The following is a 14,389-nucleotide window of genomic DNA, read 5'->3' on the forward strand; positions in this document are numbered from 1 at the left end:
GTTCAAGACCAGCCTGAGCAAGAGCAAAACCCCGTCTCTAGTAAAAATAGAAAGAAATTAGCTGGACAAATAAAAATATATAGAAAAAAATTAACCGGGCATGGTGGCGCATGCCTGTAGCCCCAGCTACTTGGGAGGCTGAGGCAGAAGGATTGCTTGAGCCCAGGAGTTTGAGGTTGCTGTGAGCTAGGCTGACACCACGGCACTCTAGCCCGGGCAACAGAGCGAGACTCTGTCTCAAAAAAAAAAAAAAAAAAAGAAAAACAACAACAACAAAAAACAAAAACAGGTATATTGTACATAGAAAAGGGCAAAAATGAACATTATATATTTTATCTCATTTTAGTCATCACTGTCACCCTATGAGATAGAATTTTGATCTTCATTGCTGTTAACTAACTGTAAATAAAAGACTATAAATTTCTAGAAGCCCAAGGCTGGCTTAACGCTAATTTTTTGCTATTCAGTGCAACATAACATTTATATTCAAGGATAATAGATGGGCTGGAATCAAGTGATAGATGGAAAGCACTGGTAAAGTAGGTAGGGATTAGATTATTTCTGAAGAAAGTCACTTTGGTTTTGGCCTGGGGAATAATTATATTTTGCTTTCAATAGGAGAAAGTACTGTATTTAACTTGTTCCTAGGTGACTGCATTATTTAAATATTAATGCACTTACTTGTTTATATCTAAGAATATATTAATTATGTCATTATTTTAATAAATAGCTTAATTACCTATGTCTTGTGTGGTGTTGTAAGCATCACATAATTACATGCAGGAAAACCAAGTTTGTTAGTGTATGCTGCTATAATTAAAAGCTATTTAGAGTGATTTTTGTGAAATGCCATTTGATCTGGTCATTTTTCTGCTTACAAACTTTCAATGCTTTCTAGTTAAAGATGACAGGTAGACTGCACATGTTTTTACTTTTTTAAAGACCCATTAAAATGATAGTACAGGAATAAAAAAACAAATTATAACACAAGAGAGGGAGGATAGGCCATCAACAGATGAGACATTTCAATACATTAATGTGAGCAGGAAAATAGAGAATAACTGCTGAAATGGGCACAGGAAGCCTAGGTCTATAGTAGACAGAACCTGTGGATCTGTAGAACCTCAGAGAGGTTCAGGGACTTACAGATGCTTGGTTAGAGGGCAGCAATGAGAAGTGGGGCCAAAAATGGGGAGATTAAGTGAATATTTGTATTAATATAAGGAACAGCATCTCCATCCATTGGAGTAAGGCATTTATTTCCCAAGCAAAAATTAAAGGGTTCCTTTTGGAAGAAATCAATTCTAAAGTAAAGAATAACTTGGTGTCTAGCCTGGAAAGGACTCTATAATGTCTACAATGGCTAGTTCCCTGGCCCAAGCACCCTAAAGCACCTGAAACCAGGAAAAGCTGATTTTGTATACAAAGTTTCCAATCAGCCACTTACTGTCTCACTGTTAAATATGAACCTGTAACCAAGGGTTGCCAGATAGTTCAAGAAAGCCTCCTGCATAAAAGAAAGAGAAATAATGATAAATAAACAGAAAAAGAAGATAAACCGTAAGAAAAGTTTTATTTAGGGGAAAAAAGTGAACTTTAAAAAGAACTCTATGGGACTTGAGTGTGCATGGATTTGGGTAAAAAGACAGAGGAATAGAAAGTAAAAAAATAAATAAAGAAAAGTAAATAAAAAGAACTCTACTATTATGTACCCATAATAGAAAAACAGAAGAAGAAGAACTCTAGCTAGTATCTTCAGGAACAGTGAGAAGATATCATATGCATAAAATAATAATGATGATGGGGCCAGGAGCAATGGCTCACGCCTATAATCTTAATATTCTGGGAGGCCAAGGCAGGAGGACTGCTTGAGGCCAGGAGTTTGACACCATCCTGAGCAAGAGTGAGGCCCCATCTCTACTAAAAATAGAAAAAATTATCCAGGCGTGGTGGCGCACACCTGTAGTCCCAGCTATTCATGTGGCTGAGGCAGGATCCCCTGAGCCCAGGAGTTTGAGGTTGCAGTGAGCTATGATGATGTCACTGCACTCTACCCAAGGCAAGAGAGCAAGATTCTGTCTCAAAAAAAACAAACAAACAAACAAAAAAACCAACCAAACAAACAAAACACCAAAAAACCACAATGGTGATTATGATAGTAATGATAATTGCAAAAACATACAAGGCCTACTACATTCCAGTTATCGTCCTTAGTGTTTTACATTTATTAACTCAATCCTCAGAATTCTGAGATAGGTATACTACTATTATCTTCATTTCAGAGGAGGACAGAAACAGAGAATTTTAAACTGCTCAAGATCACAAAGACGTGGGAGATGGGGATTCAAACTCAGTCAGTCTGGCTCCAGGAACTGTACTTTAACCACTACCCTCTTCTGCTTAAAACAAACAAACAAACAAACAAACAAACAAACATGTGACAAACAGGAACCACAGAGAATATCAAAGACTTTTAAAAAATAAAAACATAATTTCATATTTCAACCCTATGAAGCTTTTTTTCTTTTGTTTTGGGAGTTGAGAACATTTCCAAAAAAAAAAAAAGGAACAGAAAGTATCATTGAAAAGATGAGACTTTAGATGGTCAGTCCATGTGCTCCATCATAGAATAATGCAAGTTACAGAAGGAAAGAACAAGAAAAAGGTGAGAGGTGGGAGGAAATTACTAATAAAATAATAAAAGATAATTTTCTAGGGATGAAGGACACAACTCCTCAGAAGAAAATACCCACTGAATAAAACATGAATGGAAAAAAGCCTACACCTAGACACATATTAGGGATTGCAAAACACCAAGAAAAACAAACAAGAGTAGACCTTAAAAGCCAGAGTTTTTGAAAAAAGCAGGTGATCTACAAAATACTAAAGCTGCTATCAATGAATTTTAGAAGACAGTGAAGCATTAACTTCCCATTTCAGAGGGAAGATGATTTTTAACCTGGAATCCCAGACAAACTAGAATTTAAGATGACAAATACTTAGATGGTAGTAAAATCATAATCTTTACAGGTGTTGCCTTTTCTACTACAACTTTTAACAGAATGATTGTTAAGACTATACCATAAACAAGAAGTTACTATAATGTATCAGTTTTTAGACAGTCTCTGATGTAGAGCAGGTAGTCAAAAATAGCACCTTCTAAATGTGTGCTAAAATTTCAATTAGAAATTTTAAGAAATTGAAAAATTACTTAGGTAATAAATATAACCAAAAAAGACTACTTGGCATTGTAATTAATCATTAATTAAAATAATACTTAGTTCTTGTCAGCTGGGTATATGGCACTGTTTTAGCTACTAAGATTATAGTAATGATGGGAAAAATAATAAAGAAAATCAAACAAATTAATTAGAATAGATAATAATCCTACCTTCTTGAAACTTACAGTCCAGTGAGGGAGAGTGACAATCATTTCAAAAATTAAGTAAAATAAAAATATATAATTTATATTAACAACAAGGACCATGAAGAAAAATATAACATGGAAAGCAGAGCAAGAATCTCAGGTAAGGGAGTTGCTATTTAGAATAGGATGGCCAGGGAAGGCCCTACTGAGCAGCTACCATTTGGGTTAAGAACTTAAGAAAAAGAGGAATCAAGTGATGTGGTCATCTGGGTGAATTTATGTTTCAGGTAGAAGGAATAACAAACGGAAAAGCCCTTTTCATATGTAAATGCTTAATTATGGCTATAAAGTAGATATAAATGGCATAATTTTAGAAATGCAGAAATGAAAGAACTGATAACAATGCCATGAAGGGAGAGCAGCTGAAGAAGAAGGTGGGTTTACTAATATCCTCATCGGACAGAGGATAGTCACAAAGCAGCATTGATAGTTAATGGGACAAATAATAAAATAATTATTAGTTTATAATTCATATTTACAACAGAGAAATTAAAAACAGAGATAAAACTAAAGGGAGATTGATAGGGACAGAAAGGTGGAGGTGGGGTAGGGTGAGTGTATAATACTTCCCTTAACGTGTGTGTGTTAATATATGATGTCTAAAAGTGATAAATAAAAATTTTGAGGTAGAAGCAAATTACTTTTGCCTGGATAAATGAAGATAAATAGCAAAGAAAAAGTGGGAAGAGAAGTGAACCTTAAGTGGGAAAAGCTGGGTCAAAGAAGCATTGATTTTTAACCAGGTGCATATATTAATTTGATTTAAACACACACCTACTCACACATACACCCTCCATCACTCTTAGGATAAAGGTCAGAATCCTAAGCATGGCCTACAGGGCCCTGCCTACCTCACCAGTCTCCCTCATACCACCTTCCCCTGCACTCTCTCCTCTAACCATGTTGGTTTCTTTTTAATTCCCCGAGCAAGCTAGGCCCTGGAAGCTTCCCTATATGCTATTCCCTCTATCCAAAATGTTCTTGGCCCAGTGTTTCCCACCTCCAGTGCCAACTTATCCATTAAGCACAGTAGGCACAGTGCCTAGGGTTCACAATATTTTAAGAGGCCCATGAAAATGTTTTAATTTCTTTTAAAATAAGAAGGAAAAAAGAACTTTTGGGTCAAAGGAAAAATTTTTAGTATACAATATTAATATGTTCATCTTTATGCCACAGAAGTTACAAAATATAATTTTTAATTTTTTTATGTTGGAAGGGGCCCATGAAGGCAGAAGTATCTAGGGCCCATAAAAATCATAATGCAGACGTTGCCTATACTACTCTCTACTGCTACTTTACCTAATGAAACCCTACTCATCCCTCAGGTTTCAGTTAAAATGCCCCTTCTTCGGGGGATGCTTTGCCTGATTCTCCCAGATCATGTAGGTCCTTCTCCCATCACCTTGTACTATGCAAGTGAAATAAGTAATTGTGTAATTTTGTGTTTAATAAAATCAGGAACTGTGGCTACCTTCTTCATGGCTACATCCTTAGCATGAAGCATAGTGCTTTGTATGGAGTGATATGAGACCCTGAAGGACTGTGAATTTTCCACTTTGACTCTCTCATATCCTGTCTCCAGTGGTTGTTCCTCCACATCTCTTCTTGCACACAACTTTAGCCCCTATTTGTTCTATTCCTCCTCTCTTGATAAAATCCAGATTGCCCAAACAGTGGCTACAAATCTGCAAGAACAGTTCCTCTCTCTTGCAAGAACCGTCCCTGGTCAACTCTTTCCAAAACTAACTGAACTTTGGCTGAACCCTCCTATTAAAGCCCTATACATTCTGATCCTCCTCCAAATTAGAATACACCTTTGAAGGCTTCTCATGCCCAGTATTTTCAAATAAATGCTTATATTCTCTGGTCAATTTTCTTCCACGGTGGGCATTCAATGAAGTTACATAGAATGAATGGCTGCTACTTTAATTATAGGCTTGGTGCCTTGGAAGAATTAAGAAATTTTTTAGAGCAGTCTTGCAAATCTAACCATACTAAGTAATAGTTAACATGACGGTGAGAAATAATCCTAATAATTTAAATCTGAATAGATTCAACTATTTTAATTTGTGCTAGCAGAAGAGGATAGTGGTACAGGCATTCCCACATTGTGAGCAATATCCACCTAGTTCTGTAATGGATTCTTTGTTCATGCATTTGAACTTGCATTTCAAGTTTTGGGAAGACTTTATAAGTCACTAGAAAGTTGTCCAGTTTTCCTGTCTTGCTCCTAGTTCAGAACTAATTTGTTTTCAATTTAAATAACAGCTCCTAGAATAATGTTTGACACACAGTAGGCCCTCAGTAATTATTTGCTGAATGAACTGAACTTAAATCATTTCAAACTAGTGAGCCTCAACTAGGAACAGAAGGAAAGAGGGGTAGTTTAGAAGACATCAATGCTCTCTACTATTGCTTTGATTTAGTTTTAGTCATTATATTTGATTTATTCTAAAAATTGAATAGAAATAGAAATCATGAGATTTTATGTTTTGTCAAGGAAAATAGGAGAATAGATTTCAAAGGGTTAAGAAAAATGGTCTTAGCAGATAAAAAGCATTACCCTAAATTTTAAGTTTTTATAAGTAGGGTACATTTTGAGTACAGTTTTCAGATCCTGGATTTACCAATTACTATTTAATCTCTTATATGGTCTCCTATGGACTTGGTTCCTCTCTGTAAAATGGGGATAATAATGGAGTTGTGAGCTAGAATATGAATCAGAATAGTACTGACACAAACACTATTTAAAGCCTAGTTATTCTTTTTCATATTATCAGATGATTACTACTACATTGCTATTTTTATTACTATTATCATCATTATTATTCCATAAATTGGGTGGGTTAAATAGCGCTTTGGTTTGTTAATTCCCTCCTTTTCACTATTTATTATGTAACTATGTTTTTAAAAAGGGAGGGGATCATTCATACAACTCAAGTCAAAAAGTTTTCATGAAAGACTTACAGAAGGAAATAGCTATAAAGACAGAAGGAAACAGGTTTTGATAAATAAAAATACATGATTAACCATGATTTCCAGACTTTAGGGCTTTTAAAATATCCCCGCTAACCAGTTCATAATTTTATATGATAAGATATGGCTAGAAGAATGTTTTTGTCAAGAGATAGTAAATCAGAATTCTCTCAAATAGAAATTTCCCATGAAAATCTAATGAGAGATGAAATTTATTCTCTTTTAAAAAAAATCTTACCTTACCTCCCTTGAATAGATGCTCAACACAGTGGAACACAATTTTCAATAGTGATTACTTTCTTGGGGTTACCATTTTCATACATAATTCCTTCTGCAGGTAAATAAAAATATATACCCAAACAATAAAAATAACAAAAAGTAGTAGTAAATAAAAGTCTACTAAGGCTTTTTGTTTAGGTAAACATTTTTCTTACCACTAAAGCTTCAGACTCCTGAGATGACCCTTGGGATAAAGTGACAGACTTAGGTTTAATTCCCCCTGGCATTTCAAACAATTTCCCATAACCTAAGGATCATTTTTTGAGGATAAATGACTAGCTAGGCACACTAATGTCCCGAGGCTTTGCCTGGGGCCTATAATCTCACCTAATCATTATTCACAATCCCCCAGAAAAGCCTCAAGCTAAAATTGTGATTGCTATTTAGAACTAAACTTGCAAATTCATTTTTGAATTTCCTTTCTTCTGTTTTCATGGCTTCATTTTTTGTTTAATTCACGTGCACCTTTACATACCAGCTGCAGTAAGCATTAAAGCCCAGAGCAATAGTCAACCTGTTTTAAGAGTTGGCTTTCTTTACCCATTTATAAAAAGATACTCTAATAACAAAAATGCCTAAGGACTACATTGTATAATATATGCAACTGGATATATAAAGTCCTTAATGAGGATATGAGAAGCAATGATAATGGAGAAGAGTTCGGTAAAAGAATTTTGTAACAGTTTTCATAAGCCAGCTTTTATTTGAAAAACCAAAATAATTTTTATAAATGCTAAAATGAATTTAGAGATGCAATGGTCTTTGAAAACCAGGGGGTAAGTTCGAGTCAAATTATACCACAAATTTCTTTAATTAGACCTTTAACTTTTCTTACATATGATGTAAAATATATTATTTCTTGCTTATTATTATAATATAATAATATTGCTTGTTATTATATAATATATTATTTCTTGTTCTGTCCTGATGACATTTTCCATTCTTGGTTTATTTCTAGGATTGACCGTTACAGTCTTCTCCCTGTTCTTCTACCAACTCTCTGCTTCAGTTAACAGTGAAATGCAATTTCTTACTGATTTTCACATTTAAGAATCTCCTTTCTCAAACCACAATGAACTATCACCTCATACTTGTTAGGATGGCTACTATCAGAAAGACAAAAGATAAAAAGTGTTGGAAAGGATGTGGAAAAAAAACAACACTTGTACACTGTTAGTGGGAGTGTAAATTAGCATAGCTATTATGGAAAACAGTATGGAGGTTCCTCAAAAAATTAAAAATAAAACTACCATATGATCCAGTAATCCCACTTCTGGGTATATATCCAAAGGAGATGAAATAAGCATGTCAAAAAAAGCCTTAGTGTTAATTGCAGCACTATTCATAAGAGCAAGATATAGAATCAAGCTAAGTATCCATCAAAGGATGAATGGAAAAGAAAATGTGGTGTATATATACAATGGAATATCATTCAGCTTAAAAAAAGATTTGTGACAATACGGATGAACCTGGAGGACATTATGCTAAGTGAAATAATCGGCACAATAAAACCCCAAATATTGCACGATCTCACTTATACATGGAATATGAAAAAGCTAAATCATAGAAGCAGAAAATAGAGTGGTAGTTGTCAGGGGCTGAGGGTATGATTGTGGATGGGGAGATGTTGATTAAAAAGTACAAAGTTTCAGTTAGACAATATGAATAAGTCCTGTAGATCTGTTGTACAGCATAGTGACTACAGTTAAAAACAATGCATTATATACTTGAACATTGCTAAATTTCTCACCACAAAAAAAGTATATGTGAGGTGATAGATATGGTAATTTGCTTGATTTAATCATTTCACAATGTATACTTATATCAAAACATCATGTTGTATACTATAAATACATATAATTTTTATTTGTCAATTATACATTAATAAAGCTGGAGGGGAAGAGAGTCTCCTCTCTCAAGAACAGTGATTAAAAGTGAGGGTAATGTGTCTCAGACTGCCTGGGTTAGAGTCAGATTTCTTTCTTGTATAAAAGGGATACTAACAGGAATATTAATAGTTGTTACCTAAAAGAGATATTGTGAGGATTAAATGAGACAAATGATTTAAAATACCTGTATTTAGTAGATTGTCTCATACATAGTAAGCACAAACTTTTTTTACTTCTCAAATGTCTTCTGAGAATATTGGAAAAAAAACATTTGTGTGATTTTGGACAGACTTGAGTTAAACTCTTTGCTCTTTTGTTTTCTCAATCATAAAATGAAATGGTTTGACTATATTACCCCAAAGGTTTCTCTTAACTATAAAAACTTACATGATTTTATATAGCTATGAATAAGGTTCAGACTTATTTTTCCCCCTTATTTTTCATATGTAATGCCAATTCTTTCTGTAGTTGAGACTAACTTTGTTTTTGTATCTTTCCTCTTAGTGTCAAAACAACAACTCATGCTATTTTGAACTCTTTCTGGCATTAGTTATCACAAAATATTTTCCTAATTTCCTATGACGAGCTATTATTAATAGATTCGCTATCACCCCGTGGAAGGCCTTGAAAAGGTATTGTCTTCTTTTGAACTGATACCTTAAAAATCAATCAGATATTAGTCAAATATAATAAAACATGAAATTTTATATTCTATCTAATACAAGGATTTTTTTTTAAAAACCAAAACCATTATGTTTCTAGAGAAAGCATATACAAAGTTTTATGGTAGTATAGTAACACAATTGAAAATTTAGGGCAGTACCTTCTGAAGATAGAGAGATAAAATGTATATAATGGTGTAAAGAAGAATTATAGTTTCTAATAAGACATAACTTTAGTAAAAAAGCAAACTGAGGCTTTTTGTGTATGTTAAACATTCTGCTTTTGATCCATGAGAGATATGCAATTCTTTCTTGGTCACAAGTATTTAGTATAATTAAATTCTTATAGAGACCATTTAAAAATTGTAAATTAAGTAACACTAACCTTAGCTAATGCTAATGTTTGATGTAATGCTGTAAGTATGTTGTAGAGGAAGTCAGTGATTCAGCCAGACAAACTATGGCAGATATAAACTATGGGTTAGGTAAAATTACATCTAAAGTCAGCGTACATGCTGAAATATTAACAGATGAAATGATATAACATCTGGGATTTGCTTCAGAATAATACAGGCGGTATACATGAAACAAGAATAGCCAGGAGTTCTTAATTATTAAAGCCAGACTGAGGTACTTGCGGGTTCATTTTACTATTCTGCCAACTCCTCTATGTTTGAAATTTTCCATAATAAACAGTTAAAAATAAAGCCAAGGCACAGAGAGACACCAAAACCAGAAGCCATGAAAAAAAATGATAGATTTAATCTCATAAAAATGCTAACTTTATATGGCAAAAATAACGCACACAAAACATCAAAACAAAATACAAAAAATAAACATAATTGATGTATATGACTTACGGATTTAATATTATTAATATGATTCCTGATTCCTATCAGTCAAGAAAAAAAAATCAAAGACCCCAGGAAAAATTTGGCATGGCTCATGAATGGGATATTCATAAAAGAACTTAAAATTCAAATAAAAATATAAAAAATTCATCTCACTATTAATGTAAATGAAAATTAAAATGCCATATACTCATATCAGATTTATTTAAAAATAAAACAGTTAATACCAAATATTGACAAAACTATAGAGAAAGTGGCAATCTCAAACTTGCATATACTGTCAGTGCGCATGTAAATTGGTAGAGCCTTTCAATTTATTTATCCTTTGATCTACCAATTCCATCTTTAAGAATATACCATAACAGAGGGTACAATGATGGTTACTAAGGGCTGGGAAGGGTAGCAAGGAGGAGGGGAAAAAGTGGGGATGGTTAATGAGCGCAAAAATGTAGTTAGATAGAATGAACAATATTTGATAGTACAACAATGTGACCATAATCATAAAATAACTAAAAGAGTGAAATTGGAATATTCCTAATACAAAGAAATGATAAATACCTGAGGTGATGGATACCCCAATTACCCTGATTTGATTCACATTGTATGCCTGTATCAAAGCATCACATGTACCCTATAAATATATATAACTATTAAGTACTCATAATAATTAAAAATTAAAAAATTAAAGAAATACTAGTTTGCTAATTGATCAACACTATTATGCACATATGAAAAGTAACATTCATACGGTGTCAGGCAGGTGGTAGGGGAAGGAGGGGATGGGTAAATCCATACCTAATGGATATGGTGCATGCTGTTTGGGGGATGGGCATGCTTGTTGGGCAGTGCAAAGTCAATTTATGTAACCAAAGTGTTTGTACCCCTGCAATGCTCTGAAATAAAAATTTTAAAAAAAGAAACAAGGGGGAAATATATATACATATATACATACACATACACACACACACACACACACACACACACACTATAAGTTAGCGTTTTCAAAAGTGTTCAGTGGGATGCTGCCAGATGTTATTTGTGCATGTGTATGTGTAAATCTAAATGTAGTTTTAAATGTAAGTTCACACAATGGCATTTAAAAATTTTTTCCTCTTTTTAAATTTTTTCCATTGCTTTTTAAAAAAATAAAGTTTATTTTGCAGAGTAGTGTTAGGTTCATGGAAAAATTGAGTAGAAAGTAGAGAGATTCCCATATACCCCTTGTTTCCACATTGCCTCCACCATTATCAACAACCTGAAGACAGATGTTATTTTAAGAAAGGAATCTATGGCCAAATAAGTTTAATTCCTAAGACCTTGGTATATGGTACTACTATACACTGGTACATACATCTCTAAGATAGTGAATAACAGTCTTTCCTTATGTCATGGAACCCTTTCATCAGAGAGCATGTTTAGGAACTAAGGTTCTGCAACGTTTACTTTAGAAATTGCCTTTAAAAAATCATCAGACATGAGTACACACATGTACATACAAGGATGTTCACTGAAGTCATGTTTACCACAAGGAAAAATTGGAAATATCCTAAATATTTCATAATAGTAAAATGGTTACATGACTTATGCTATGTCTTTATACTAGAATATCATACAACCATTAAAAATGGTGATGTGGATGATATTTACTGACATAAAAAATGCTGCAATAAATTGCTAAATAATAAAAGCAGGGTAGCCATAGGGCATTCATATCCTATGGCTTCTAGTCATAATTATAATTATATAAATGTACATATCATATATAATACACATATATATATCAAATTCAGAAAGACATACAACAAAATACATAGTTACCTCAAGTTGGTAGTACTACTATATTTTTTTGTATTATCTTTTTTAACAGTGAACAAGTATCAATTTTATACTAGAGATATTTTTTAGAGGCAATGTGTTTAAGCCTCTTAACTGTTGGGGACATCTGGCATTTTAATCTATAGATGTCAGATATGTTTCATATTTAATAAAAATTAAGTCCACCGACAAGAAAACTATAATTGTATGAAGAAGCTATGGTGAGAAAACACAATTCCTACCTTCTGGAGAGAAGTGATGAAAACATAACCAACGTTGTGTGAGACCCAGCAGTGTAACGGAGGCAGTAAATCTCCAGATGCGCTATGCCTTTATGAGTCCCTGTAAGGGACTATCTCTGCTCTCTGTAACAGAAATAACATCGGTACCCATGTTTATTTAAAGGTTGAGTTTCAAAATTATTTAATAATATTATTTGGTATTTTCCCAATTCTAAACGTCAGTAAGTCTCTGGCAAAGAACCAGAGAGGATTATGGTACCAGTATCTTCGTATTTCAGAACACTATAACTACCTATCAGGAATAACTAAAGCAAATTTTATACATTTTATTATCAGGTGTATTAATAAAACCCAAAGAAATATATTTAATAATTTAAAATGTATCAATATAAATAGAAATGCAATTTTTTGTTTATGTACTATCTGCTAGACAGTGTGCTAGATCCTTTACATCTCATTTAATCCTCCCAACATCTTTTTCATTCAAAAATTATTCAACATTTTTTATTAGGTGCTTACCCTGTGCCAGGCACTGTGGGAAGCACTGGAAATACAAAGGTGATCACAACCATGATACAAGGTAGCCATTTACATCCCACTTTCAAATGTGGCAGTTGAGGGTCTGGGATATGATCCTACATAGCCTAACTTCAAAGCTATTCTATTATAGCCCAATTAAAAAGAGTTTGCCTAGCTCCAAGTCTTATCACCACTGCCCTGCCCCCCATCAAAACTCCAAAACTCCAAACGTTTTAAGTTAAAATGCAGAAAATATCAAAGAACAGTAACTCATTTAAATGTAGTATGACTTGCACATAAAATATCTATATGTAGCCTTTATAATCTGCAACATCACCTAATTTAATCCTCACACAGTCCCATGATATAGGTGTTAGTATTCCCATTTTGTAGACAAGAACACTACGGCTTAGAGAGATTAGTGGCATAGTCAGCTTAAATCTGGTTCTGCCTAATACTAAGACTTAAAAATCTCAAAAGGAAAATAAGAAAAAAAATCTTACATATTAAAATGGAGAATGCAACAAAGTAGTAAGAATAACAACTCATTTAAGCAGTCTGATATATGTGCACACACACACAGACACACAACCCACACAGACAGTCACACACCTGCACGGCTTGTAGTATTGTCATAAATAATCATGCACCCACCATTGTATGGTAAAATAGTCTGGGGGTTGATGGGGGGAGGCAACTATCTAGGAAGGAGAAGCTGAATGAAAATCATCCTCAAATACAGATCACAGTTATTCAGGCTGCTTGCTTTCAAGTGGGGTTTCATAGATAAACACGAGGAAATACTTGCTCATTTACTTGCTGTGTGATGTGAGGAAAGTTATTAATACTTATCCTCTCTGGGCCACAGTTTCCTTATCTGTAAATGAGGATAACAATAGTACCTAATCGGTAGGTTGTTATAAAGATTAACATTCATAAAGCACTGTAAGTACCAGGCACAATAGTAAATGCTGTATGTGTGTGTGTTTAACCTGTGTAAGGTTAATTATATTAATAGAGCCCCTTCACAGAGCATATTACTATCAGTCATATCTCATACCTGTTAACATCACAAGTAATCCTCACCTCAACCCTGGTTGAAGTCGATATTACTATTACCTGGCTTCGAAAGCCAGAAACTTGATTTTATCAGGTACCCAAATTGCTAGAAACTGATTAATTTAAAATGGAAATTTTTTGTTGTTCCAAAATGATAGCTGAGAGATTGGATAAAACACTATTTACTGATATTAAGTCTATCTTAAGTACCAACGCAATTAGAAATTGCTTCACTAGTATAAAATTAAAACAAGGAGAATTGAAAACTCAAATTAGACCTTCCATCAACATAGCAGTATGCTTGTCTACTGTGGTAAGAATTTCCTCTTATGTGATAGGATACCTTGAGAAGGCACAGCGACACCAATGTAGTATTCTTGCCAAGAATGTTTAACCTAAATTTAACAATATCATCAGCTTCAGTATTCAATTGAAAAAAAATAAAAATAAAAAAATTCAGAAAAATCTAAATTAAAGGACATCTTGCAAACAATTGGTCCAGACTCATTAAAAATGTCAGTGACATGACACAAAAAGGCTGGGTATTTTTTTTTCTTAGATTAAAGGTGATTAAATGGATATGACAACTAAATACAATGTATGAACTCTGGATCTTAGATCAGGGTAAAAAAAGATTATAATTAATGGACTAGTGGGAAATTTTAAATAT

At 33.5% G+C, this 14,389-nt stretch overlaps 1 protein-coding gene across 1 annotated transcript in view; it reads right to left on the bottom strand.

Annotated features, from left to right (window-relative positions):
- Positions 1-12,257, bottom strand: part of MBD5 (methyl-CpG binding domain protein 5) — a 124,651-nt gene extending 112,394 nt beyond the window's left edge. The window contains exon 1 of the mRNA XM_069472915.1: positions 12,142-12,257. The gene's annotated coding sequence lies outside the window, so the exon portion shown is untranslated. The remainder of the gene's footprint in view (positions 1-12,141) is intronic.
- Between the last annotated feature and the right edge of the window lie 2,132 nt (positions 12,258-14,389).

The sequence above is a fragment of the Eulemur rufifrons genome, chromosome 1, assembly GCF_041146395.1.
Source record: "Eulemur rufifrons isolate Redbay chromosome 1, OSU_ERuf_1, whole genome shotgun sequence".
Taxonomy (NCBI): domain Eukaryota; kingdom Metazoa; phylum Chordata; class Mammalia; order Primates; family Lemuridae; genus Eulemur; species Eulemur rufifrons.